The sequence below is a fragment of the Aquarana catesbeiana genome, linkage group LG03 (genome assembly GCF_042186555.1).
Source record: "Aquarana catesbeiana isolate 2022-GZ linkage group LG03, ASM4218655v1, whole genome shotgun sequence".
NCBI classification, from domain to species: domain Eukaryota; kingdom Metazoa; phylum Chordata; class Amphibia; order Anura; family Ranidae; genus Aquarana; species Aquarana catesbeiana.
The window spans coordinates 340,623,347-340,648,354 of NC_133326.1; the positions used below are offsets into that span (position 1 = coordinate 340,623,347).

At 43.5% G+C, this 25,008-nt stretch overlaps 1 protein-coding gene across 2 annotated transcripts in view; it reads right to left on the bottom strand.

Moving 5' to 3' along the window:
• The window catches only part of SLC26A2 (solute carrier family 26 member 2), a 112,809-nt gene that overhangs the window by 82,504 nt on the left and 5,297 nt on the right, over window positions 1–25,008 (bottom strand). The window contains exon 1 of one of the 2 annotated variants that reach the window (XM_073620559.1): window positions 9,343–9,799. The exons of the other annotated variant lie outside the window; for it this stretch is intronic. The gene's annotated coding sequence lies outside the window, so the exon portion shown is untranslated. Of the gene's footprint in view, window positions 1–9,342; window positions 9,800–25,008 lie in introns of those variants that run through there. 2 annotated transcript variants of the gene reach the window in all.

Here is a 25,008-nt window from a genome sequence, read left to right on the forward strand (position 1 = left end):
CCCACAGCGGCCAGAAAACCTCAGGAGATGGAGAGTTTTAAGACACTACCAGAAAGGTAATTATAAATCTTCTTCCTTTACAGCAGGGGTCTCCAAACTTTCCAAACAAGGGGCCAGTTTACTGTCCTTCAGGCTTTAGGAGGTTTGGACTGTGGCCAGTGGGAATAGAAAATGCCATAGTGTCGGTGGCAGAAAACGATGCCCCATCCTTGGTTCTAGTAGGAGAAATAACGTCCCATTGTTGGTATTCAAGGGAGAAATACTGCCCTATCATTGGTGTCAGTGGGAGTAATGGCGCCCCATCATTGGTGTCAGCAGGAGTAATGGTGCCCCATCATTGGTGTCTGTGGGAGGAATGGTGCCCCAACATTGGTGTTACAGTGGCTTGCGAAAGTATTAGGCCCCCTTGAACTTTTCAACCTTTTGCCACATTTCAGGCTTCAAACATAAAGATATAAAATTTTTATTTTTTGTGAAGAATCACCAACAAGTGGGACACAATTGTGAAGTGGAACGAAATCTATCAGATATTTTAAACTTTTTTAGCAATTAAAAAACTGAAAAGTGGTGCGTGCAAAATTATTCGGCCCCTTTACTTTCAGTGCAGCAAACTCACTCCAGAAGTTCAGTGAGGATCTCTGAATGATCCAATGTTGTCCTAAATGACTGATGGTGATAAATAGAATCCACCTGTGTGTAATCAAGTCTCTGTATAAATGCACCTGCTCTGTGATAGTCTCAGGGTTTTGTTGAAAGCGCAGAGAGCATCATGAAGACCAAGGAACACACCAGGCAGGTCCGTAATACTGTTGTGGAGAAGTTTAAAGCCGGATTTGGATACAAAAAGATTTCCCAAGCTTTAAACATCCCAAGGAGCACTGCGCAAGCGATCATTTTGAAATGGAAGGAGTATCAGACCACTGCAAATCTACCAAGACCTGGCTGTCCCTCTAAACTTTCAGCTCAGACAAGGAGAAGACTGATCAGAGATGCAGCCAAGAGGCCCATGATCACTCTGGATGAACTGCAGAGAACTACAGCTGAGGTGGGAGAGTCTGTCCATAGGACAACAATCAGTCATACACTGCACAAATCTGGCCTTTATGGAAGAGTGGCAAGAAGAAAGCCATTTCTCAAAGATATCCATAAAAAGTCTTGTCTAAAGTTTGCCACAAGCCACCTGGGAGACACACCAAACATGTGGAAGAAGGTGCTCTGGTCCGATGAAACCAAAATCGAACTTTTTGGCCACAATGCAAAATGATATGTTTGGCGTAAAAGCAACACAGCTCATCACACTCAACACACCATCCCCACTGTCAAACATGGTGGTGGCAGCATCATGGTTTGGGCCTGCTTTTCTTCAGCAGGGACAGGGAAGATGGTTAAAATTGAGGGGAAGATGGATGCAGCCAAATACAGGACCATTCTGGATGAAAACCTGTTGGAGTCTGCAAAAGACCTGAAACTGGGACGGAGATTTATCTTCCAACAAGACAATGATCCCAAACATACAGCAAAATCTACAAAGGAATGGTTCACAAATAAACGTATCCAGGTGTTAGAATGGCCAAGTCAAACTCCAGACCTGAATCCAATCGAGAATATGTTGAAAGAGCTGAAAACTGCTGTTCACAAACGCTCTCCATCCAACCTCACTGAGCTCGAGCTGTTTTGCAAGGAAGAATGGGCAAGAATTTCAGTCTCTCGAAGCAAAACTGATAGAGACATACCCCAAGCGACTTGCAGCTGTAATCGCAGCAAAAGGTGGCTCTACAAAGTATTAACGCAAGGGGGCCGAATAATTTTGCACACCCCACTTTTTTTATTAGTTAAAAAAGTTTCAAAAATCCAAAAGATTTCGTTCCACTTCACAATTGTGTCCCACTTGTTGGTGATTCTTCACAAAAAATAAAAATGTTATATCTTTATGTTTGAAGCCTGAAATGTGGCAAAAGGTTGAAAAGTTCAAGGGGGCCGAATACTTTCGCAAGCCACTGTATTAGATGGAAAGGTCCCCAAGGGCCAGATAAAGGCATGCAAAGGGCCATATTTGGCCTGCGGGCTGCAGTTTGGAGTCCACTGGTCTAGGGGAACTCCTGACAAAACTGACTGGGGATCAGTGGGAAAAATGGCCCCTATATTGGTATATAGCAGGGGTCTCCAAACTTTCTAAATAAAGGGCCAGTTTACTGTCCTTCAGACTTTAGGGGGGGCAGACTGTGCCCAGTGGGAGTAAACAATGCCCTATCTTTGGTATTAGGGGAGAAAATAGTTGGTGTCAGTGGGAGGAATAGTGCCCCATTTTTTTTTTGTCAGTGGAAGGAATTATGCCCCATCGTTGGTGTCAGTGGAAGAAATAGTGCCCCATTGTTGGTGCCAGTGGCAGGAATAATGCCTCAAGGGCCGGATAAAGGCAAACAAAGGGCCACATCTGGCCCCAGGGCTACAGTTTGGAGACCACTGCTTTACAGGCTAGCATAAGTTTGCTTTAGTGTACTTAACCACTTTAAGACCAGCCTCGTTTTGGATTTTAGGTGTTTACATGTTTAAAACAGGTTTTTCTGCTAGAAAATTACTTAGAACCCCCAAACATTATATATGGTTTTTCTTCTAACACCCTATAGAATACAATGGCGGTCATTGGAATACTTTTTTTTGCACCGTATTTGCGCAGCGGTCTTATAAGCGCACTTTTTTTGGAAAAAATTCACTTTTTTGAATAAAAAAATAAAACAACAGTAAAGTTATCCCAATTTTTTTTTATATTGTGAAATATAATGTTACGCCAAGTAAATTGATACCCAACATGTCATGCTTGAAAATTGCGCCCGCTCGTGGAATAGCGTCAAACTTTTACCCTCAAAAATCTCCGTAGGCGACGTTTAAAAAATTCTACAGGTTGCATATTTTGCGCTACAGAGGAGGTCTAGGGCTAGAATTATTGCTCTCGCTCTACCGGTCGCGGCGATACCTCACATGTGTGGTTTGACCACCGTTTTCATATGCGGGCGCTACTCGCGTATGCGTTCGCTTCTGCGCGTGAGCTCGTCGGGACAGGGGGGTTTTAAAATTTTTTTTTTTTATTTTTATTATTTATTTTACAATATTTTATTTATTTTTACACTGTTTAAAAAAAAAAAAAAATTGTGTCACTTTTATTTCTATTACAAGGAATGTAAACATCCCTTGTAATAGAAAAAAGCATAGCAGGACCTCTTAAATATGAGATCTGGGGTCAAAAAGACCTCAGATCTCATATTTACACTAAAATGCAATAAAAAAAAAAAAGTCATTTAGAAAAATGACATTTGAAAAAATATGCCTTTAAGAGGCGTGGACGGAAGTGACGTTTTGACGTTGCTTCCGCCCAGCAGTGTCATGGAGACGAGTGAGCGCCATCTTGGCCTCACTCGTCTCCAGACACACAACGGCACAGGACGCGATCGCCTCCGCCGCTACCGACGGCTCCGGTAAGCGGCAGAGGGCACCGGATCGCGGCGGGAGGGGGGGGCCCCTCTCCCGCCACCGATAAAAGTGATCTCGCTGCGAATCCACCGCAGGGACCACTTTTATCTGAAAGCCGGCCGCCACACGAAAACGGGGATACCGGGGTTATGGCAGCTAGCTGCTGCCATAACAACGATATACCCCTTCAAACTTAGGACGTACATAGTCGTGCGGCGGTCGGGAAGTGGTTAATAAAAGGGTCAATTTAGGTCCAACCACCTGCATTGGACATTTGGGTTTTCAATCTTCTTGTTGGATTTTTCTTATGTTACGTTGGAAGAACAGCAAAAGTATTGATAATACAATGGGAGCAATAAAACTCATCAGGGTTGATTTAGTATAGGGAAATAAACTGTGCACTTTACAAGTGCAGTTTCACCCCGCAGGCGCATTTGCTCCAGGGTTTAGTAAATGAGGTGAAGCTTCATTTTGCAAAGAGTACCCCATCACATGCAAGGAAAAAAAAAAAACAGCATTTCTGCTTGCACATGATTGGATGATGGAAGTCAGCAGAGCTTCTCCTCATTTACTACATTCTCAAGCAAATGCCCTTGCAGAGTGCAACTGCACTTGCAAAGTACACCGTCTGTTGTAAATCAACCCCACTGACAGAAAGAAGTGGACCCTCTTTTTCTAGGGAGGAGAGCTCACTAAGGGTAGTTTCACACTGGGGCGGCGGGCCTGTTAGCAGTTTACCGCCACGCTTTACCGTTGCTTTAGCTGCGTTTTTCGGCCACCAGGCACTTTTAACTCCCGCTAGCGACCGAAGAAGGGGTTAATAGTAGAGGTCGACCGATATATCGGCCGATATTTGGCGTTTTTTAATTAATCGGCATCGGCCGATTATAACTTCAGCGCGACTTGCAAATTACTTCTGTAATGGAAGTCAATGCAAGTTGCCTGAAGTCTTCTGTGAAGTGACTTCTCTCCTCTCTGGGCAGCCTGCCAAGTCTGATGAAAGAAACTAAAAAGATACAATGTTTCCACTTGTCAATGAACTGAACTCCTGTGGAGGAGTTCTCAGTTTAACCATTTAAAGACTAAATCTTTTCTGACATTTGTTGCTTACAAGTAAAAATCCTGTATTTTCTGCTAGAAAATCACTTAGAACCATAGGTGTGCGCAGCCTATTGTATTAGGGTGTGCACCTCAAAGCTCCAACACATATGCCTTTATGACATATTAACTTGCCTCTTTCCCACTCGTCATCCTAACACAATAGGGGGGGGGGGCCAGAAAGAAAAGGGACTGGGACAAGACGGGTGACATACATTGGTACCTACCAATCCCCTGTATTTTCCTCCCGTGGCAGCTAAATATCGGCTAAAGGAAGAGCAGGAGAAGCCTACTTTCAGCTGCTGCAGAAGAAGATACAGATTGGTCCCTTAATTTCCACTCCAGCCGCCTATCCTGTCCAGGTTCTGGGGGTCAGCAAGTAAGGATCGCGGCTTACTTGTCGTCTGCCCACAATTGATGGGTTGCCAACTCCAGGATTAGGGTGTGCCCAGGCACACCTGGCACACCCCTTGTGCACGCCTATGCTTAGAACCCCCAAAAATTATATATATTTTTTTATTAGAGACTCTAGGGAATAAAATAGCGGTTGCTGCAATATTTTATGTCACACGGTGTTTGCGCAGCGGTCTTTCAAACGCAATTTTTTTGGGAAAAAATACACTAATGAATTAAAAAAAAACTAAGCAGTAAAGTTAGCCCATTTGGTTTTCGTCCAAAAGTTTTGATTACCTGTTTAAATGTAAGAAATTTTCTGTATCACTTATTACTTAAGGCTGCTTTCACACTGGAGCAGGCAGGCGTTGACAGTAAAACGCTGCTAGTTTTAGCGGCGCTTTACCGTCATTTTAGCGGCTCTATTCGGCTGCTAGCGGTGCGCTTTTAACCTAGCTAGCGCCCGAGGAAGGGGTTGAATGCGCCCGTGAAGCGCAGCTGCGAACCGCTTTGCAGGCGCTTTGGCAGCGGTGCGCATTCATTTCAATGGGCGGGAATGGTGGAGGAGCGGTAGCATCCAAAGATGCTGCTTGCAGGACTTTTTTAACATCCTGCCAGCGCATCGCACTCGGGCTTTCACACTGAGACTGCAGGGGAGCCATTTTGCAGGCACTTTGCAGGCACTGAAAAGCGCCAGAAAAACACCCCATTGTGAAAGGGGTCTAACTGTTAGATTTTATGAGATGAAGGGAAAAAAAAATAAAAAATCCGCTTAACATATCGACCCAAAAAAATCGGCATCATATATCGGCCATCGACCGCCGCGATTTCTAATCATCCGCATCGGCCAGAGAAAAACCCATATCGGTCGACCTCTAGTTAATAGCGCCTATGTTGCAGCGCTTCCGAAGCGCTGCCCATTCATTCCAATGGGCAGGGGTGGTGTAGGAGCGCTGTATACACCGCTCCCACACCGCCCCAAAGATGCTGCTTGCAGGAATTTTTTTCCCGTCCCACAAGCACACCGCCCCAGTGTGAAAGCACTTAGGCTTTCACACTGGGGAGGCATAAGAGGCAGTTTTCAGGCGCTTTACGGGTGCTATTTTTAGCACTAAAATTAGTGAAAACTGCCTCAGTGTAAGGCTACTTTCACACTGAGGCGCTTTACAGGCGCTACAGCTCTAAAAATAGCGCCTGCATAGCGCCTGTAAAGAACCTCTCCTGTCTCTTCAGTGTGCGCTTGCAGGACAGTAAAAAAAGTCCTGCAAGCCACATCTTTGCAGCGCTGTAGAAGCAGTGTATACACCGCTCCTAAAGCACCCCTGCCCATTGAAAACAATGGGGCAGTGCCGCCAAACTGCTGCAGCGCCGCTGCAGCGTCGCTTTGTGGGCGGTTTTAACCCTTTTTCGCCCGCTAGCGGGGGTTATAACCACCCCGATAGCAGCCAAATAGCAGCGCTAAAATGCCGGTAAAGCGGCGCTAAAAATAGTGTGAAAGTTGCCTAAAAGTACCCTAAACTGAGCACGTCAATCCTACAATGGCCAACTAATTCTTTACCAGTCATGCATTTGTTTTTCAAATACATACAAGCCATCTAACTAGAAAAAAGTATCTGACAATATTTTATTTAAAATGTCAAATTATGGTTTCTGGATCACTTTCTTAGGTTTGCACAGGACAAATATTTGTGAAATCATATCAAACTTCTTTCAGCAAAATCTCTATCTAGTAAATATCTTACACATAAGGCAATTTGCTTGATAAAAACAATGAATACGTGACACCTACTGCTACCCAACTCCTTTGAAAACAAGACTGAAGCACCACGCCTGCTGTTTTTTTTTTTTAGCTTGGTGGACTAATGTATGACCGTTCATAATAAGCCAGAAGAGAGCTACTATGCCTAAATTGAAGAGACACAATCCCAGATTCACCGTTAACAGAATGAGTAATCGTTGAATAATCAGACAGAAACTGTTTGGTTAACCATACACTTTAAAATCTGACCATATCATTTCTGTAGAATCATCTTTAGATCTGCCGAAACTATGTAATATGAGGACCTACCCAGGGGCAGACTAACCATTCGGCCACTCGGGCACTGCCCGAGGGCCCTGGGCCACTAGGGAGCCCCATCAGGGTTGCCAGCCTCAGTAAAACCAGGGACAGTATGTAAAAATCTGTGTTTCTTTTTTACATCTGTCTCTGAAATGTCCCTTACCGACATCTTTTTGGTCAAAAATATTCAGAGATTATAGCTGCCCCACCTCTCCAGTACCTTCTCAGCCAATAGAAAAATGTCTGTGTATACTGTGTGATTGTATACTGTGTGTATACTGTGTGTCCCCATAATCTTTGATTGCCTGGGGGCCCCATAATCTCCTATTGCCCGGGGGCCCATGAGTTGTCAGTCCACCCCTGGACCTACCTAAACTATCCAATCAACTTGTATCCAATCAGGCAGACCCCTGTACTATTGTATAATCACATGTGTTATGAGCTTAACTTGCAACTTACTTCACAGGTGTGAATTAAGAAGCAATAATGCACAACTGGTTCAGGATGGCACTGCAGGATAATAAACACTGTACAAACATGGACTCCTCACAGCAATGTCTCTGTGACTCCATTAAAGTATTATTTGGTTGCTTAGCACATTCTCTGTAGGACTCTATAACATGAAAGCTGCATAAACATATGAAAGCTGCACAAACATGAAATCTTCACAGCATTGTTTCTGTGACTCCATCAAGGTAACATGTGGTTGCATAGCACAGTTTCTACAAGATTCTATAACATGAAAGATGCATAAACATATGAAAGCTGAACTCTTCACGGCATTGTCTCTGTGACTCCATCAAGGTAACATGTGGTTGCATAGCACTCTATAATACTATAACAGGGATATGCAATTAGCGGACCTCTGGCTGTTGCAAAACTACAAGTCCCATCATGCCTCTGCCGCTGGGTGTCATGCTTGTGGCTGTCAGAGTCTTGCTATGCCTCATGGGACTTGTAGTCTTACAACAGCTGGACGTCTGCTAATTGCATATCCCTGCTCTATAACAATAGACAGGGGAATGCAAAATCTGGTGCAGCTGTGCATGGTAGCCAATCAGCTTCTAACTTCAATTAAAGTATAACTAAAAGCAAAACGTTTTTGTTTGGTTTTGGATGGAGTGGAGAGGGATTAGGACCCCTGGCAGGTTTTTATTTCTGCCTGTGCCCCCATTAAGGAGATGGGGAAAGTAAAAAAAAATCCCAAATTTTGGATTGTCCCCAGAAAAGTAATAGAGGGGAAATCTTTCAGTGGGGATACTAGTTCAGATGACCTGGGGGTCCTCAAGAAATTCCCTTAAAGGGGTTGTAAACCCTCATGTTTTTTGACCATAATGCATCCTATGTCAGTGGACACAAATGCTGGACTCGGGAGTGCGCCCGCAAGGTAACCCAGGAGAGCGCTTCTCCTAGGGGGTTATATGATCCTGCCGGGGGACCCCAGAAGAGGATGTTCGAGGCCACTCTGTGCAAAACTAACTGCACAGTGGAGGTAAGTATGACATGTTTGTTATTTAAAAAAATGAAAAACGATCCTTCACAATCACTTTAATTTGCAGGAATTTCCTCTCACTTCCTGTTTGGCTACAGGACAAGAAGTGAAGGGAAATCTCCGCAATGGGACAGAGATAACAAAAAAAAATCTGATAGGGGTCATAACCCTCCCTAATGCCGCGTACACACGATCTTTTTTCTCGTTGGAAAAAGATATGACGGCTTTTCCGACGGGATTCCACTCAAGTTTGCCTTGCATACACACGGACGGTCACGCAAAAGTTTGCTGAAATTACGACCGTCAAGAATGCGGTGACATACAACACTACAACGAGCCGAGAAAATGACGTTCAATGCTTCCGAGCATGTGTCGAATTGTTTCTGAGTATGCGTAGGGATTTTGCGCGTTGGAATTGCCACAGACGATCGCGTTTTTGGGTAGGAACTTTTCCCGACCGAAAAATTGAGAGCGTGCTCTCAATCTTTTGCTGGCTGGAATTCTGCCAGCAAAAGACCGATGGAGCATGCACACGGTCGCATTTTCCGACGAAAAAATCTCATCAGTCTTTTGTGGGCCGAAATTCCGACCGTGTGTATGGGGCATTACTCTATCCAAAATATAAAAAAAAAAAGTTTTGCCCATAGTTCTATTTTAAACTTTGACAAAAATAATTTAAGCCGATTGGTTTCTATGCAGATCTGCATCAGTTTTTGCACTCTCCAGTTTTAGTAAATCAGCCCCACAGTCTAGCTGCAAATCACTACTTCAGTAAAACAGTACAGAACACAAACATCTACTTGCAATTATCCTCATAAACAGTGTCACTCACAGTAAAGTCCCAGGCAGCTCTGGTAACACAGGGGAACAGCTGGAGGGATCTGAGGTGTGAGGATAAAGCCCACCCCACTGGAACTGCAATACTCTGGAGAGGGCCTCTCCACAGCAGATGGGTCTTTTGAAGAAAATGAGCGCTTTTAGGCTCCGGCCCGCTCGCTCTGGCACTTCTTTCTGACAAAAGAGGCCCTCACTAGATCACTAACCCAGCTACCTCTGCCTCATCAGGTGTGGCCTCTGTGAGCTATGAGAGAGGGAAGCAGAGAAACGTATCTTCCTTGGGCATGTCCAGGAACCCAAAGAATTGTGTAAATGTTGGGAACTGGGACCGCTCTGTTATAGTACATGGAAGAATTTGTTTTGCAAAACATTCATTAAAGAAAGAACACTAAACCTACAGGCAGTAGGTACATAGCTGATGAAATTGCACATTCTATTCTAATTCCCTCATGCAACCTAGAAACAAACAATGGACTAGATGTCACTGAACTCTGGTGACCAAGTGTCACTGAATGCAAACAAATTTATGAAATACAAGTTGCTGAATCACCATTACAAGTCCATATTCAGCAAGCACAATCCTAACATTCAGGTTACAAACAATAACAAACAATTCCAGAACAAGGAAAAGACGTGAATTTCTTTTATGGCAATATGTGTCAGCCAGAGCATGAACAAAAACGAAAGAAGGGACTGCAAAGTGCATGTGATGGCTGCTTGTGTTATCATGTCACACAGTCTAGGTTAAATATACCCCTCCATAATCTGTGCCTTTGCTACTGAATAAAGGAGAACTTTCTAGAACTTTTCTAGCCATTCACTTCTAGCGCCAGAATTGGTGTATAACCGAATACAGGTGCCTACAGCCATTCACTTCTAGGGCCAGAATTGGTGTATAACCGAATACAGGTGCCTACAGCCATTCACTTCTAGGGCCAGCATTGGTGTATAACCGAATACAGGTGCCTACAGCCATTCACTTCTAGTGCCAGCATTGGTGTATAACCAAATACAAGTGCCTACAGCCATTCACTTCTAGTGCCAGCATTGGTGTAAAACCGAATACAGGTGCCTACAGCCATTCACTTCTAGGGCCAGCATTGGTGTAAAACCGAATACAAGTGCCTAGAGCCATTCACTTCTAGGGCCAGCATTGGTGTAAAACCGAATACAAGTGCCTACAGCCATTCACTTCTAGGGCCAGCATTGGTGTATAACCGAATACAGGTGCCTACAGCCATTCACTTCTAGGGCCAGCATTGGTGTATAACCAAATACAAGTGCCTACAGCCATTCACTTCTAGGACCAGTGCCTCCCAGGGTGCAGAAAAATAATACTGGCATTTTACCCTAGTGAGTTTTTTCAGCCTTAAACTGTGTGTGTGCATCAGGCCTCGTGGAAATGTCCAGTGCTGATAAATTGCGGCCATAGCACCAGTATCTCATTGGGCTTCAAAAAATATAAAAACTGTTGAATGCAGCCTTGAAAAGATTCAAGAAGGCACACATGAGGTCTACAAAATCTAATAGACTTCCCACCAATGAAATAAAGTTAGTCCCTTCAAGCTCTACTGACCTGCATGTTGCCAACCTACCAGATAGAAATTTACTGACATGTTACACAAAAATTTACTGGCAAGTGGCATTTCCAAAAGATACACAAAATACAGTTTTAACTCACGTTTAGATGCATTTCGTTTACAGGCGTTTTTTTATTTTTGACTATTTGAAAAAAAAAAACGCTTCTAAACGCAAACCCGGGTAAACACGGCATGTAAACATGGCAAAACTGCTGTTTTTAAACATCGGTTACTATCTGTCAAGTTAAATCGTTACAGGAGAGGTTGTAAAACGTCCTGTGTACATTAAGCCTAAATGCTCATTAATGTTATAGGTGCGTTAATGTGCTTTTAGGCTGCTTTAAAATGTAACACCTGTGTGAAAGAGCCCTTAATGAGAATATTTGTACGAACGTGAGTAAATCTATTAGTGCATGGCTAGTTTTAGTCTACATTTTGCTGTCCAAGGGATTAGCAGAGGCTAATCTTAAAACAAATTTTGGTATTTACTTTAAAAAACATATCTGATGATAGTTCACTTTGAGGCCCAGTTCACACTGCCAGGACTTCAAAGTCATGTGACTTTTGCCCGACTTTGAAGCCAAAAACCTAGCGCAACTTCAGCACGACTTGCATATGACTTCTTTAACAGAAGTCAATGCAAGTTGTGCTGAAGTCACACCAAAAGTAGTGAAGGAACCTCACGACCAGGGGCGTTGCTAGGGGGTGGCTTTTGGGGCTATAGCCCAGAATCTGAGGCCAATAGCCCCGAGTCTTTGCAGGGGTCCCCAAGGGGAGGAGAGGCTCTCTGGGGACCCTTATGTAAGTGGGAGGGCTCTCTGGGGACCCTGATGTAAGGGAGAGGTTCTCTGGGGACCCTGATTTTAAGGCCTAGGCTCTCTAGGGACCCAGATTTAAGGGGGAGGCTCTCTGGGGACCCTAATGTAAGGGGGCCTCTCTGGAAACCCTGATGTAAGTGGGGGGGTCCTCTGGGTACCCTGATGGAAGGGGGAGGCTCTCTGAGGACTATGATGTAAGGAGGAGGCTCTCTGGGGACCCTGATGTAAGGTGATGTAAGGGGGGCTCTCTGGGGACCCTGATGTAAGCGGGGGGCTCTCTGGGGATATATATACACCCACACATATATTACTGTACATGCATGTGTATGCCCGCCCAAGCGTATGACTTTCTTTACTACGCTGCTATGGGCTCTAGCCCTAGACCTAGCAACGCCCCTGCTCACGACCCAAGTTGCTCCCATTAGAACGGTTCCATTGCACTTAATGGGGTGCGACTTGTCATGCGACATGTGTTCTCAAAGTCGGAGTGCATGTCGCATCAGTGTGAACCGGGCCTTAAAGTGGATGTAAACCCTATGTCATCCTTTCCAAACTACTGCCATAGGGGTTATCTATAGGATATACATGCCTCCTGCATGTATCTTTACCTGTCAAATGTCTCCCCTCTGTCTGTTATTAAACCCGAAAAACTGCAGATTCTGTGGGTGGGTCTGTTGTCTGGAGCTCGTGGGTGGAGTTGTGATGTCAGTAGACTCACCGCCCACCTCTACACTCCCCTTGCCAATATGCATTTTCTCCTGTTTATTTCTAACACTGAACTTCTGCTATGATCTCTAACATCCAGTGAAAAGACAGGAAAGTAACCATATGACTTGGTTGCCAAATCATGCTGAGGTGTGAAACAGCCAATCCTTGCAGAGCTGCTGAAGAAAGGAGTGGGGGAGGGAATTAAAAAATAATACATGTGTCTTAGGCTGGTGCACGAGATATGTAAATCACCTGTCACTCACAGCAAGGGGGAGGATTTGACAAAGTTTTTCTCTGTCAAGATTTATCTCACTGAACAATAAATAGGATTGCTCAGAGCTGGATTAATTCTCTGTGGCAAGACTGGGCTCAAATGATAGGAAATCTTATACTCTACTGTATGATGGGTTCTGTCACGGAACGCCCCACACTCCGCTTGAGTGTTTCCGTCATATACCGCTTCCTAAGTTCTGGAACACGAGTCCAATGGATCTGGCCATAGGAACCCCAAGAACTAGACAACACCAGTCTTGGAGTACATCAGAACTACCTTTATTTTGAGATCTCACAGACCTTTATACAGCAGGGATGACTCAAAGCTAACCTAATTAACATGACCTAATTTACTACAAAATGTACCCAGACCAGATGACAGTCTTGTGGGCACCGAGCTTCACACATTAATACAATTAACAATACAAACAACAATCTCCCCCCTCCTCAGCCTAGACCATTCGTCTATTAGCCAGGGCTGGTGGCTAATGTGATCAGCTCTCTCAATTAACATAAACACATGTTGATAACACCAGCATCTCCTCACAGGATGTGTCCCAGCAGAATGAATCAGTCTTATCAGCAGGGGGCTGCTGGAGGAATGCCCCCTCCCTCTTCAGGGACACAAATATACAGTAAGGAGTCCCCATACAATATATACATGACTGAGTCCGATTAATACAGTTCAGACTGGATTTCTCATTCACCTCAAATGCTAGGGCCCATAATCGGTGGGCAACAGGCTTGCACACAGTCCTCTCCAACAGCCTCCGCTCTGGCCATGCCCGTGACAGGTTCAATACCGGGCCTTTTCACCCCCTTCCTTCCCAGACCAATTTTTAGTTTTCAGCGCTGTCGCACTTTAAACGACAATTGCGCGGTCGTGCGACGTTGTACCCAAACAAAATTAACGTCCTTTTTTCCCCACAAATAGAGCTTTCTTTTGGTGGTATTTGATCACCTCTGCGGTTTTTATTTTTTGCGCTATAAACAAAAGAAGAGCGACAATTCTGAAAAAAACACAATATTTTTTACTTTTTGCTATAATAAATATCCCAATTTTAAAAAAAAAAAAACAAATTTTTTCCTCAGTTTCGGCCGATACGTATTCTTCTACATATTTTTGGTAAAAAAAATCGCAATAAGCGTATATTGATTGGTTTGCACAAAAGTTATAGCGTCTATAAAATACAGGATAGATTTATGGCATTTTTTTAAAAAAATTATTTATTTATTTTTTTTACTAATAATAGCGGCGATCGCGATTTTTTTTTGTGACTGCGACATTATGGCAGACACATCGGACACTTTTGACACATTTTTGGGACCATTCACATTTATACAGCGATCAATGCTATAAAATTGCATTGATTACTGTGTAAATGTGACAGGCAGTGAAGGGGTTAACCACTAGGGGGCGGGGAGGGGTTAAATGTGTTTCCTAGGGAATGCTTCTAACTGTAGGGGGCGGGGACACACAAGGGGAGGAGACCGATCAGTGTTCCGCTGTACTGGGAACACAGATCGGTCTCCTCTGAGCTGACAGGCTGTGGATCTGTGTGTTTACACACAGAGATCCACGGTCCGGCCCGGTTAACAGGCAATCGCGGGTGCCCGGCGGACATCGCGGCCGCCGGGCACACGCACCGGGTCCCGAGCAACGCGGCGGGCGCGCGCACCCCCTAGGCGGCCGGGAACCCGAGGCCCTCATATGACGTCCACCCAGGATGGGAGATCCCATCTGTGGACGTCATTTGACTATAAGCGGGTAGGGAAGTGGATAAAAAAAAATTTCGGGTTTACATCCTCTTTAATGTCTTGCCAGCTTCTTATAGTTCACTGCGTAAAGTCATACTACACTGTACACTGCGGAAAGTCATACTACAACTATAGGACTCATCCCTAAGTGCAGCATTTCCTGTCGCCCCCTCTGCCTGCAGTGACATGCTCTTCGGAGGAGTTTGACAGGTGGAGACAAGGCGGCATTTCACCTACTCACTTTCTGTTTTAACCCTAAAAATGCCGACCCACTTCCGGGGCGATTGCTGCCCAGCCCCATTCACTTAATTGGGTCACATTTAATTGTGGTACCACCTGCTGAACGCAACACGTGATTTAATTTTTCCTGCAGCCGTGGCATGTGTACAGCTTCATGCCCATGTTTAGGTGGGTGGTAGAGGGGCGGTAAAACCATGGCTCAACTGCATGCTTCTACCCCCCATGTCTGAACAAGCCCTTAACCACTTCTTGCCCAGCCTGTTTTAATATGATGGCTGGGCAGGACATTCATCGTTTTGGGTGGATGCCATATGACGTAGTCGCTTGCGTCCCACGGTCCACACTCTGGCACAATCTGTCACCAGCTGGGTCCATCTGACACAGCCGATCACTGATCCAGTGTACCAGCCAGCTGCTAGTACCATGTGATCACTGTGACCTATCACAGCAGAGCACATGACAGTTGTACACAATGGATGGCTTCCTTTCAAGCCATTCATTGTGTACACTTGTGTTGCTAGCTGTGATTGGTCACAGTGCTCTCATGGTACACAAGGGGCCAATCAGAGCTCATCTGTATCATGTGATTAGCTGCGGCCAATCACAGCTAATGAAAATAGTAAGCACTGAATGAATGGTTTCATTCAGTAAAAATGGTTGCTTATATCAGTGAAGTTCACTGGTATAAGTCATCATAATGTGTAAAAAAAAAATACAAAATCCTGATGACTTCCCTAGAGTAGTATAGTGATACTATGGTAACACTATATTGCTCTGGTCACAGTGTATTAAAAAATCATTAAAAAAATAGTAAAAAAGAACAAAAATGGGAAAAAAATATATATAGTATTTATTTTTACATACTGTCACAAGTCGGTGTCCCTGATCACTGCCACACCAGTTATATGATGACGGTGTATTGTACTGGTGACAGTATGTGAAAAAAAATATTTTTTTACATTTCTTCATTTGCCCAAAAAACATATTACAACTTCAAAAAACTTACATTGCCTCTTGCTAAATACCTTGGACTGTCTTCTTTCAAAACAGGGGTCATTTGGGGGGTTTTGGTACTGTCCTGGAGTTTTCGGGTCTCAAGAAATGAGATGAGGCCGTCAGTACATCAGGATTGATCAATTTGCAGATATATAGTGTAGTTTGTGGACTCTATAACCAGTGGTGGCTGGTGGTATATTTTTTGGGGGGGATGGGGGCAAACAATGCACCCCCAACCCCCGCAATCGATTGGTCACAGGCCTTGCACCTACCTCATCTAGGCAACCCCCCGAGTGACAGCCGGAGGATTCCCCTGAGTCTCCTCGGCATCACGGCAGCTTCCGCCGCGTGTCTCCTCCTTCCTCCTCCTTGGCGGCCAATAGGATCACTTCTCCTCTCGGCCAATCGGGTGACAGGTCTCAGGACCCACTTTCTGATTGGCTGGGAGAAGAATCAAGAAGACATTAGCAAATAGTAATTTGCTATAGTCACACAACTTGGTGGGCTCACGGTGCAGTGCTTTCCGCCCTGTGCCCACCCTTTATTGAAACCTCAGGCTCTAATCACATGCTTCAAGAAAAAAACAAAAAAAAAACATTGGAATCCATGCGTCCGGCGCCCCACATGTAGATTAGGGGGCTGGACGTATGGATAGGGGGGCGGTGCCCCTGTACCCTGCATTACAGGCCACCACTGTCTATAACTTTCCTAAAGACTAAATAACATACACTGATTTGGGTTATTTTCACCAAAGAAATGTTGCAGATTACAGTCTGGCCTAAATTTAGGTAGAAAGATTATTTATTTGCAACATTTTTGGGCTTTTTTTCATTTATTTATCAAAAAATAAAAAAACTTAGTGGTGATTAAATACAACCAAAAGAAAGCTCTATTTGGGTGAAAAAAAAAAAACCTTAGTGGTCCCCATTTTCAGAAATCCACAATTTTCCACTGGGCAACATCCGCAACAGTTCACATGGTGGGTTAACAAAGGCCTCCACAGAATAGCTCATTTTATAGACCATAAAGGAATTAGAAATCCCTCGTATTTTCTGGAGACTTAAAAATGCCCCCATAGGAGACATTTCGACTCTGCCAAACTACTCACTATATACAGACATTGTGTCGAGATCAGGGTGATATTACAACACAGACTTTTTATGAAAACAAATGTTTGCGTGGTTCGGGGACACGTGGTAGCATATCAGAGTTGTATACTCTGTTTGCAGAACAGGGTTCTAAAGTCTTCTCTTACCAACTAGCTTGGGAGTCAGATCTGGGGGAAACTATAGATGAGGACATCTGGTTCCGGTGGTCGATCATGGTGCACAGGGGAATTTTAAATACTTCCCTGGTGGAGGCGTAATTATAAGGTATTATCACGATGGTACCTTGTATCCACAAGGTTGGCAAAAATGTACCCTCTGTTTCAGGGGCTGTGGTCAGGAAGGAAGCATGCTCCACATTTGGTGGACATGCCCAAAAGTAAAACGGTACTGGACAAGAATATTCAACCTGGTGTATTCAGTGAGCAGATTAAATATTCCTAAAAATGTTAAGACGGCACTATTTTCTGACCTATCAAGTGAGTTACCTGAAAATCTCAGGACTCTCGCCTTCTTTATCTTTCTGGCAGCTAAGATTACCATAATGAAAAACAAAATCTCCTGGATCATGATTAGGGATGAGCCGAACACGCCTTGGTTCGGTTCGCAGCAAACAATGCGAACAGACAAAAAATTAGTGCGAGCATGCGAACACCGTTAAAGTTTATTTGACAATAACATGAAAAATCAAAAGTGTTAATTTTAAAGGCTTATTTGCAAGTTATTGCCATAAAAAGCATATGGTAACCTGGGTACTGCCCCAGGGGACATGTATCAATGCAAATAAAGTTTTTAAAATGGACGTTTTTTCGGGAGCAGTGATTTTAATAATGCTTAAAGTGAAACAATAAAAATTAAATATTCCTTTAAATATCGTGCCTGAGAGGTCCCCTTAGTCTGCCTGTAAAGTAGCACATCTTTCCCATGTTTATAACAGTATCGCAGAAAATTTTCATTTCTAAAGGAAAAACTGTCATTGAAAATTGCTTGCAGCTGTAATATTTTGTCGGCTCCCGGCAATATACATAAAAAATCATTGAAAAAAACAGCGTGGGTCCCCCCCCCCCAGGGTTTGGTATGGATATTAGGGGAACTCCACGCCAAAATAAAAAAATGGCATGGGGGTCCCTCAACATGTGGAGGGTGCTTTTGGGGGTCCCTTTTGATGGAGGGTGCTTTTGATGGGGACAAGGGCCTCATCCTCACAACCCTTGCCCGGTGGTTGTGGGGTCTGTGGGTGGGGGGCTTATCGGAATCTGGAAGTCACCTTTAACAAGGGGACCCCCAGATCCTGCCCCCCTTATGTGAATGGGTATCAGGTACATTGTACCCCTACCCATTCACCAAAAAATGTCAAAAAAGTAAAAACGACAGGAGACAGTTTTTGACAATTCCTTTATTAACCCCCCTGGCGGTATTCCCGAGTCTGGCTCTTGGTGGAATTTCAGATCCAAAAGCGGTAACCCCGGACCAGACTCGGGATTGCATCGCAGGATCCAGGAAGAGCTTACTTACCTTGTCCCCAGGATCCTGCGATGTCTCCCCGCAGTGTGAGCGGCTCGTCCTCCGCTCGATTCATCACGGAGCCGGGCTCCATTCCCTGCGAGCGTTGAGACGCATGGGGATGGAGAACGGCACCAAATTCAAAAAGTGAAACACACACAATACATACAGTACACTGTAATCTTACTGATTACATTACTGTATGTAATTATTTCACATCCCTTTTGTCCCTAGTGGTTTCTCCAGTGCCTGGAAACTGGGGATTGTCCATAGCAACCAAAACCGTCCCTTTACATCAAAAGTGGTTTTAGACCAGCTAGAAAACAGCGATAATAAATTAGAATCACTCACAGAATTAAGTGATAGTGATTTGTGCGGAGATCCGTCAACAAACACTGAAAGTAATGACAGCGACAATTCTGCAACTGAGCAAATTTCAGTGTTTTTGATTTGATTACATTATTGAATAATTTTTATTATTATTATATTATTATTTGGTATAATTATTTATAGTTATTTATTATATTATAATTTATGATTTCGTGTTTCAAACTTTATCATACCCGGGATGTCTACTAGACTCTGGTTTGGACAGATTTAAGTGAGTTATTCCTAAGAATTACAGGCCTACAATATAAAACGCCTAATGGTACCGCTTTCAGCATTAAAAATATGAAATAATCATACCGCCAGGGAGGTTAAAAAAAAAAAAAAAAAAAGTGTTCCGCAATGTAAATCCATTGTCAATCACGGTGCTGACGGTCCAGAGAAGAAAAAAAAATGGAAAAACTCTGCTTCCATGCGAGGCGTCCCGCCAACTGCCGTCTTTTAGCTTTGACAGCTGGTATATAGGCCCCCTCTGATATCAGGGACCCTCACGCCATCTTTTTTTTACATTTTGGCACGGGGTTCCCCTTAAAATCCACCTCAGTTCTGAAAAGCCTGGTATGGATTTTGGGCCCTACGCCACTTTAAAAAAAAAAAATTAGCGCAGGGTTCCCCTTAACCACTTCAATACACTGTGTTATATAAACTACACTGCCTGCATTGACTGAATATAGAGTATACACTAAATGCAAAGTACATATACTGTATATATACTAGACTGTATATATATATATATATATATATATATATATCAAATACACTGCCACTAACTAACCTGCCTGCCTAATCTAGCTCAATCTATCTCCGTCCACACACTATACACGGCCGCTATATAAGCAGCCTTATATAATGTGGGACGTGGGCTTAGTCCCCCTGAGCCATGATTGGCCAAAGGCACCCTGCCTTTGGCCAATTATGGCTCTCTCAGCAGAGCGTGCTGTGATTGGCCAAAGCATGCAGGTCAGGTGCATGCTTTGGTCAATCATCATACAGCAATGCACTGCGATCTCGCAGTGCATTATGGGGCGTTCCACGGTGCTCAAATTTCCCGCAAACGCCCCATATGTTCAGTTAGTTTTAGAACAAACAAACATCCGATGTTCAAGTCTAACTTACGTTAATTCGCTCATCCCTAATCATGATCAATGAGACATTAGCTAGTATCCTTTGTGACCAACAACATCCCTTTGAAAAGGTCTGGAACCCCTAGATCAGTCCACATAGGGGTGGTGGGGCTGGTGGTCTGGAGCGTGGGGATCAGTGGTAAATCTTCTCTCTTCTCCTCTTTCTCATCCTCCTCCATTCGATTTCTACCATGAGTTACAATTTTGAACTGTTCTTTTTTTTTTTTTTTTTTTTTCTGTATGAAAGGGCTTATCATTTTATCCTGGCCCATGTTTGGAAATGTGGTGTTTGTCGGAGTGATACAGGCACCAGATAGGAATATTGTTTCTAAATTGCCATATATGTTGATACTTAACATATTATGCCTATAGTGTACAGATCAGCTTGACCGTTGCACTGCCTGTATACAACTCTGATATGCTACCACGTGTCCCCTGAAACACGCAAACATTTGTTTTCATAAAAAGTCGGTGTTGTAATATCACCCTGATTTCGACATAATGTCTGTAAATAATGAGCAATTTGGCAGAGTCGAAATGCCGTTTTATATGTTTTTACCTATTCCCCTTGGGCGTAGAGGGCTGTAGACGGTAGTTATGATATGGTATCGTTTTATCGCAACAAGATTGTGTTGATTTCGATCATTTTTGCTGTAACACCTTGGTTTAATATGTACTTGTACTATTTTGTACCTCATTGTTTGCCTAAAACTTTTTTCAATACAAATTATTGGAAAAGAAAGAAAGAAAAAAAATGCTACAAATTTCATCTGGGTACGGTGCTGCATGACCGCGCAATTGTCATTCAAAGTGCGACAGCGCTGAAAGTTGAAAATTGGCCTGGGCAGGAAGTGGGGGAGAGTGCTCGGTATTGAAGTGGCTAAAATTACAAACACCTTTAAGATAACAGCACAGCTGCTTAAAAGTAGGTCTGGTTCACACTTTAGCATTTTAACATACCGTACATGTCGGAACGCAAAAAAAAAATATGTGTAATAGGAACACCTTAAACCAGATCTGTGTGTTGTGTTGTGGTGCGGTTTTAAAATTGTGGCATGCCAATTTTTCTATGCATTTTCTGGCCTATTGAAGTGTATATAAACACACCTTTCTTCAATACCCTCTTATCAATTAAAGCGGTTGTATAGTGTTTTTTGTAACTTTTACCTACAGGTAAGCCTATAATAAGGCTTACCTGTAGGTAAAAAAAAAATCTCCTAAACCTGTACGGTTTAGGAGATATTCCCCTCGCTATGTGCCACTGACTGCAGCGGCACATGCGCACAGGGGATTCTCGGCTGAAGGCCCAGCAACTGCCGGACCTTGCCGGGTAAGAAATCTCCCGCGCTCATGCGCGCGAGTGATGACATCACGGCTCCAGCCACTCACAGCGCAGGAACCGCGATACCCGGAAGACACGCCGAAGCAACATGACAGCTCCCTCGGCGTGGACCAGGTAAGATACCGACGCCTCGTTCTAAGGTAAGTATTTCATAATGAGCTAGTATGCGGTGCATACTAGCTCATTATGCCTTTTGCTTTACAGGGGTAAAAAAAAAAAAAAAAAAAAAAATTTTGCGGATATGCAACCGCTTTAAGTATAATATACTGTACACTCAATTGAGAATGATGTCTAACTTCCAGAATAAACAAATAAACAATGTAGCTAAACACTAATAAAAAGAAGGTCATATGGTAACATAATAACTTCAGGGACCTACTTGGCTATGATAAGTATAAAAAGGCAACAATTTTTTTTCCTAGATTTGGATAGAGAGGTTAGAACTCCGGCTGGTTGTCGTTATGGGCAGATGGTAGTGTGCTGCCCATTGTTTTCAATGTGGCTGTACACACAGGCATGTAACATGCAATAAAAAATAATACAGCAATCTGAGTTGCTGGTCAGTATTTTACGCACAGAGGTGCATAAAATGTTGATTTAAAGAGGTTAAAATTCCATTCTGAGAGCTAGAATTTATTTTACTCCTACACGCGCAAATACACACAAATACACGCAAAATAAATGCAAGAAGTTTTGACCAGGAATACTGATGTTCAAAAATCAGTACTTTGAGCCAGTACCCTATAAGCAGCTACAGCAAACAGTCTATGTCGTTCCTTTTAGGATAAAGGTTTTCTATAAATGAAAACATGCTGACCATTGTAAGCACCCCTGCCAGTTGTAAATGGTTTGTGTCTACCCTCTAACTGCTAATTTGTCTGGCCAGTTGGTTCAGTTTGCCCCTGTTCACAGCGGTGCGACTTGTCATGCAATTCGACAGTTCAAAATCGCATGACAATTTGCACCCTATTTGTGCTTGTGGAACCATTCAAATCAATGCGACTCTGACTTGCACCAATTTGAAAAAGGTTCCTGCACTAATTTGTGGCAATTTCAAGTGCGATTTGCCTTTATATCTGTGCACAAAATAGCACAGATGGCGGCAACACATGAAATCGCACTGACCAGCGGCTTTGAAATCACGTTGAAGTAGCATAAAGCTGCATTCAGTGTTAAGCAGAGCTTAAAGTGATTGTAAACCTAGTTACACCACGTGTACCTACAAATGAGCCTATATTAAGGCTTACCTGTAGGTACTGTAAATATCTCCTAAACCTGCACAGTTTAGGAGATATTTACCATATACGCTTGTGCCGACGTCATCATGCAAGAGACGGCTTGCTCGTACGTTTCTTCAGCAGCCGTGCCGTGACCGGCGGCTCCCGTGCGTAAGTGCGGGAGTGAAGTCATCACGGCTCCGGCCAATCACAGTGAACCGGAAATAACTGCCGGTCACAGCGGTGGCCACTGCAACAGCTTTGATCTAAGGTAAGTATTTCATAATCAGCTAGAATGCTATAAATACTAGCGCATTATGCCTTTGTCTAACAGAGTTTGTTTGTCTTTTTTTTTTGCAGGGGGGGTTTACAACCACTTAAAAGTTGAAAAATAACAGACAAAGTCAGATCACCCAGTAAACATAAAAGAAAAAAAGCCATGATCAGGGCTTGTTCACACTAAAATAAAGGCGATCTCCACAAGGGCACGTAAAAAGCAAATGTTTTCTATATGACGTGATCATAAATAAAGGGGTTGATTTACTAAAACTAAAAAGAAAACAAATGCAGCCGTCACATCTAAGAATTGGCAAGCTGCAATATACCAGTTTACACCATAAAAACGCAGTCCAGATGCGTTTCAGATGCTTTTCTGCATGAGTGTTTCTGATGCGTTCCAGTGCGTTTTTGATGCAGTCCAGTGCATTTTTTTCCCTTCTCTTTTTTATTAACTTTAAATAGGGACAGGTGTGTTCCGGTGCATTTTTGGTGCATTTGGGTGCATTTCAGTGTATTTTTGATGTGTTTTACAGCGTTCCAGTACAGTCAAGTGAATGAAAAATGCAGCACTACTTTATTTTCTGGAACTGGAACGCACTGGAACTGCAAGCACTGGTGTGAACCATACCATTGAAAACCATACAACCTACTGTCCATGCATTTTTGATGCAGAAAGAAAATGCACTAGACTGCATGTGGTGTGAACTGGCCCTTAAATACACTTAGGGGGTTGATTTACTAAAACTAGAGGGCACAAAATCTGGTGCAGCTGTGCATGGTAGCCAATCAGCTTCTAACTTCAGCTTGTCCAAATAAGCTTTGACAAAAACCTGGAAGTTCATTGGTTTATATGCAGAGCTGCGCTAGATTTTGCACTCTAAGCCCAAAAACAAAATGTATGAATTTGCAGCTTAGCAATTCTTTTTGTTTTCTTTTTAGATTCAGTAAATCAACCCCTTTATGTATGAAAAAATCAGTAATTTAGTAGAATTAGTAGATGTAGTAAGAAAACATATTTTATCAGACTTATATGCATAATGACAGACATCAAGTATGGTATAATAAGACCCCATGTGCATAAAAAAAAAAAAAAGAAAAACTTAGATGAAGCTGCAAATAGTAAATATACAAAGTATAAATGACAAAACAATGATCCTGTTTGTGATGAAAGTTGCTGGATGAGGAGTATGATCAATGATCCAATGTGAGTACATGAGCTGGCACAGTGATCAGTGTGAGTATATAAGCTGGCACAGCGATCAGTGTGAGTATATGAGCTGGCACAGCGATCAGTGAGAGTATATGAGCTGGCGCAGTGATCAGTGTGGGTATACGAACTGGCACAGTGATCAGTGTTAGTATATGAGCTGGCACATAGAGCAGTGTGGGTATATGAGTTGTCACAGCGATCAGTGTGAGTATATGAGCTGGTACAGCGATCAGTGAGACTATATTAGCTGGCACAGCGTTCAGTGTGGGTATATGAGCTGGCGCAGCAATCAGTGTGAGTATATGAGCTGGCACAGCCTTCAGTGTGAGTATATGAGCTGGCACAGCGATCAGTGAGAGTATATGAGCTGTCACATCGATCAGTGTGGGTATATGAGCTGGCACAGCGATCAGTGTGAGTATATGAGCTAGTACAGCAATCAGTGTGAGTATATGAGCTGGCGCAGTGATCAGTGTGAGTATATGAGCTGGCACAGCGATCAGTGTGAGTATATGAGCTGGCACATAGAGCAGTGTGGGTATATGAGTTGTCACAGCGATCAGTGTGAGTATATGAGCTGGTACAGCGATCAGTGAGACTATGTTAGCTGGCACAGCGTTCAGTGTGGGTATATGAGCTGGCGCAGCAATCAGTGTGAGTATATGAGCTGGCACAGCCTTCAGTGTGAGTATATGAGCTGGCACAGCGATCAGTGAGAGTATATGAGCTGTCACATCGATCAGTGTGGGTATATGAGCTGGCACAGCGATCAGTGTGAGTATATGAGCTAGTACAGCAATCAGTGTGAGTATATGAGCTGGCACAACAATCAGTGTGAGTATATAAGCTGGCACAGCGATCAGTGTGAGTATATGAGCTAGTACAGCGATCAGTGTGGGTATATAAGTTGTCACAGCGATCAGTGTGAGTATATGAGCTAGTGCAGCGATCAGTGTGAGTATATGAGTTGTCACAGCGATCAGTGTGGGTATATGAGCTGGCACAGCGATCAGTGTGAGTATATGAGCTAGTACAGCAATCAGTGTGGGTATATGGTTGTCACAGCGATCAGTGTGAGTATATGAGCTGGCACAGCGATCAGTGTGAGTATATGAGCTGG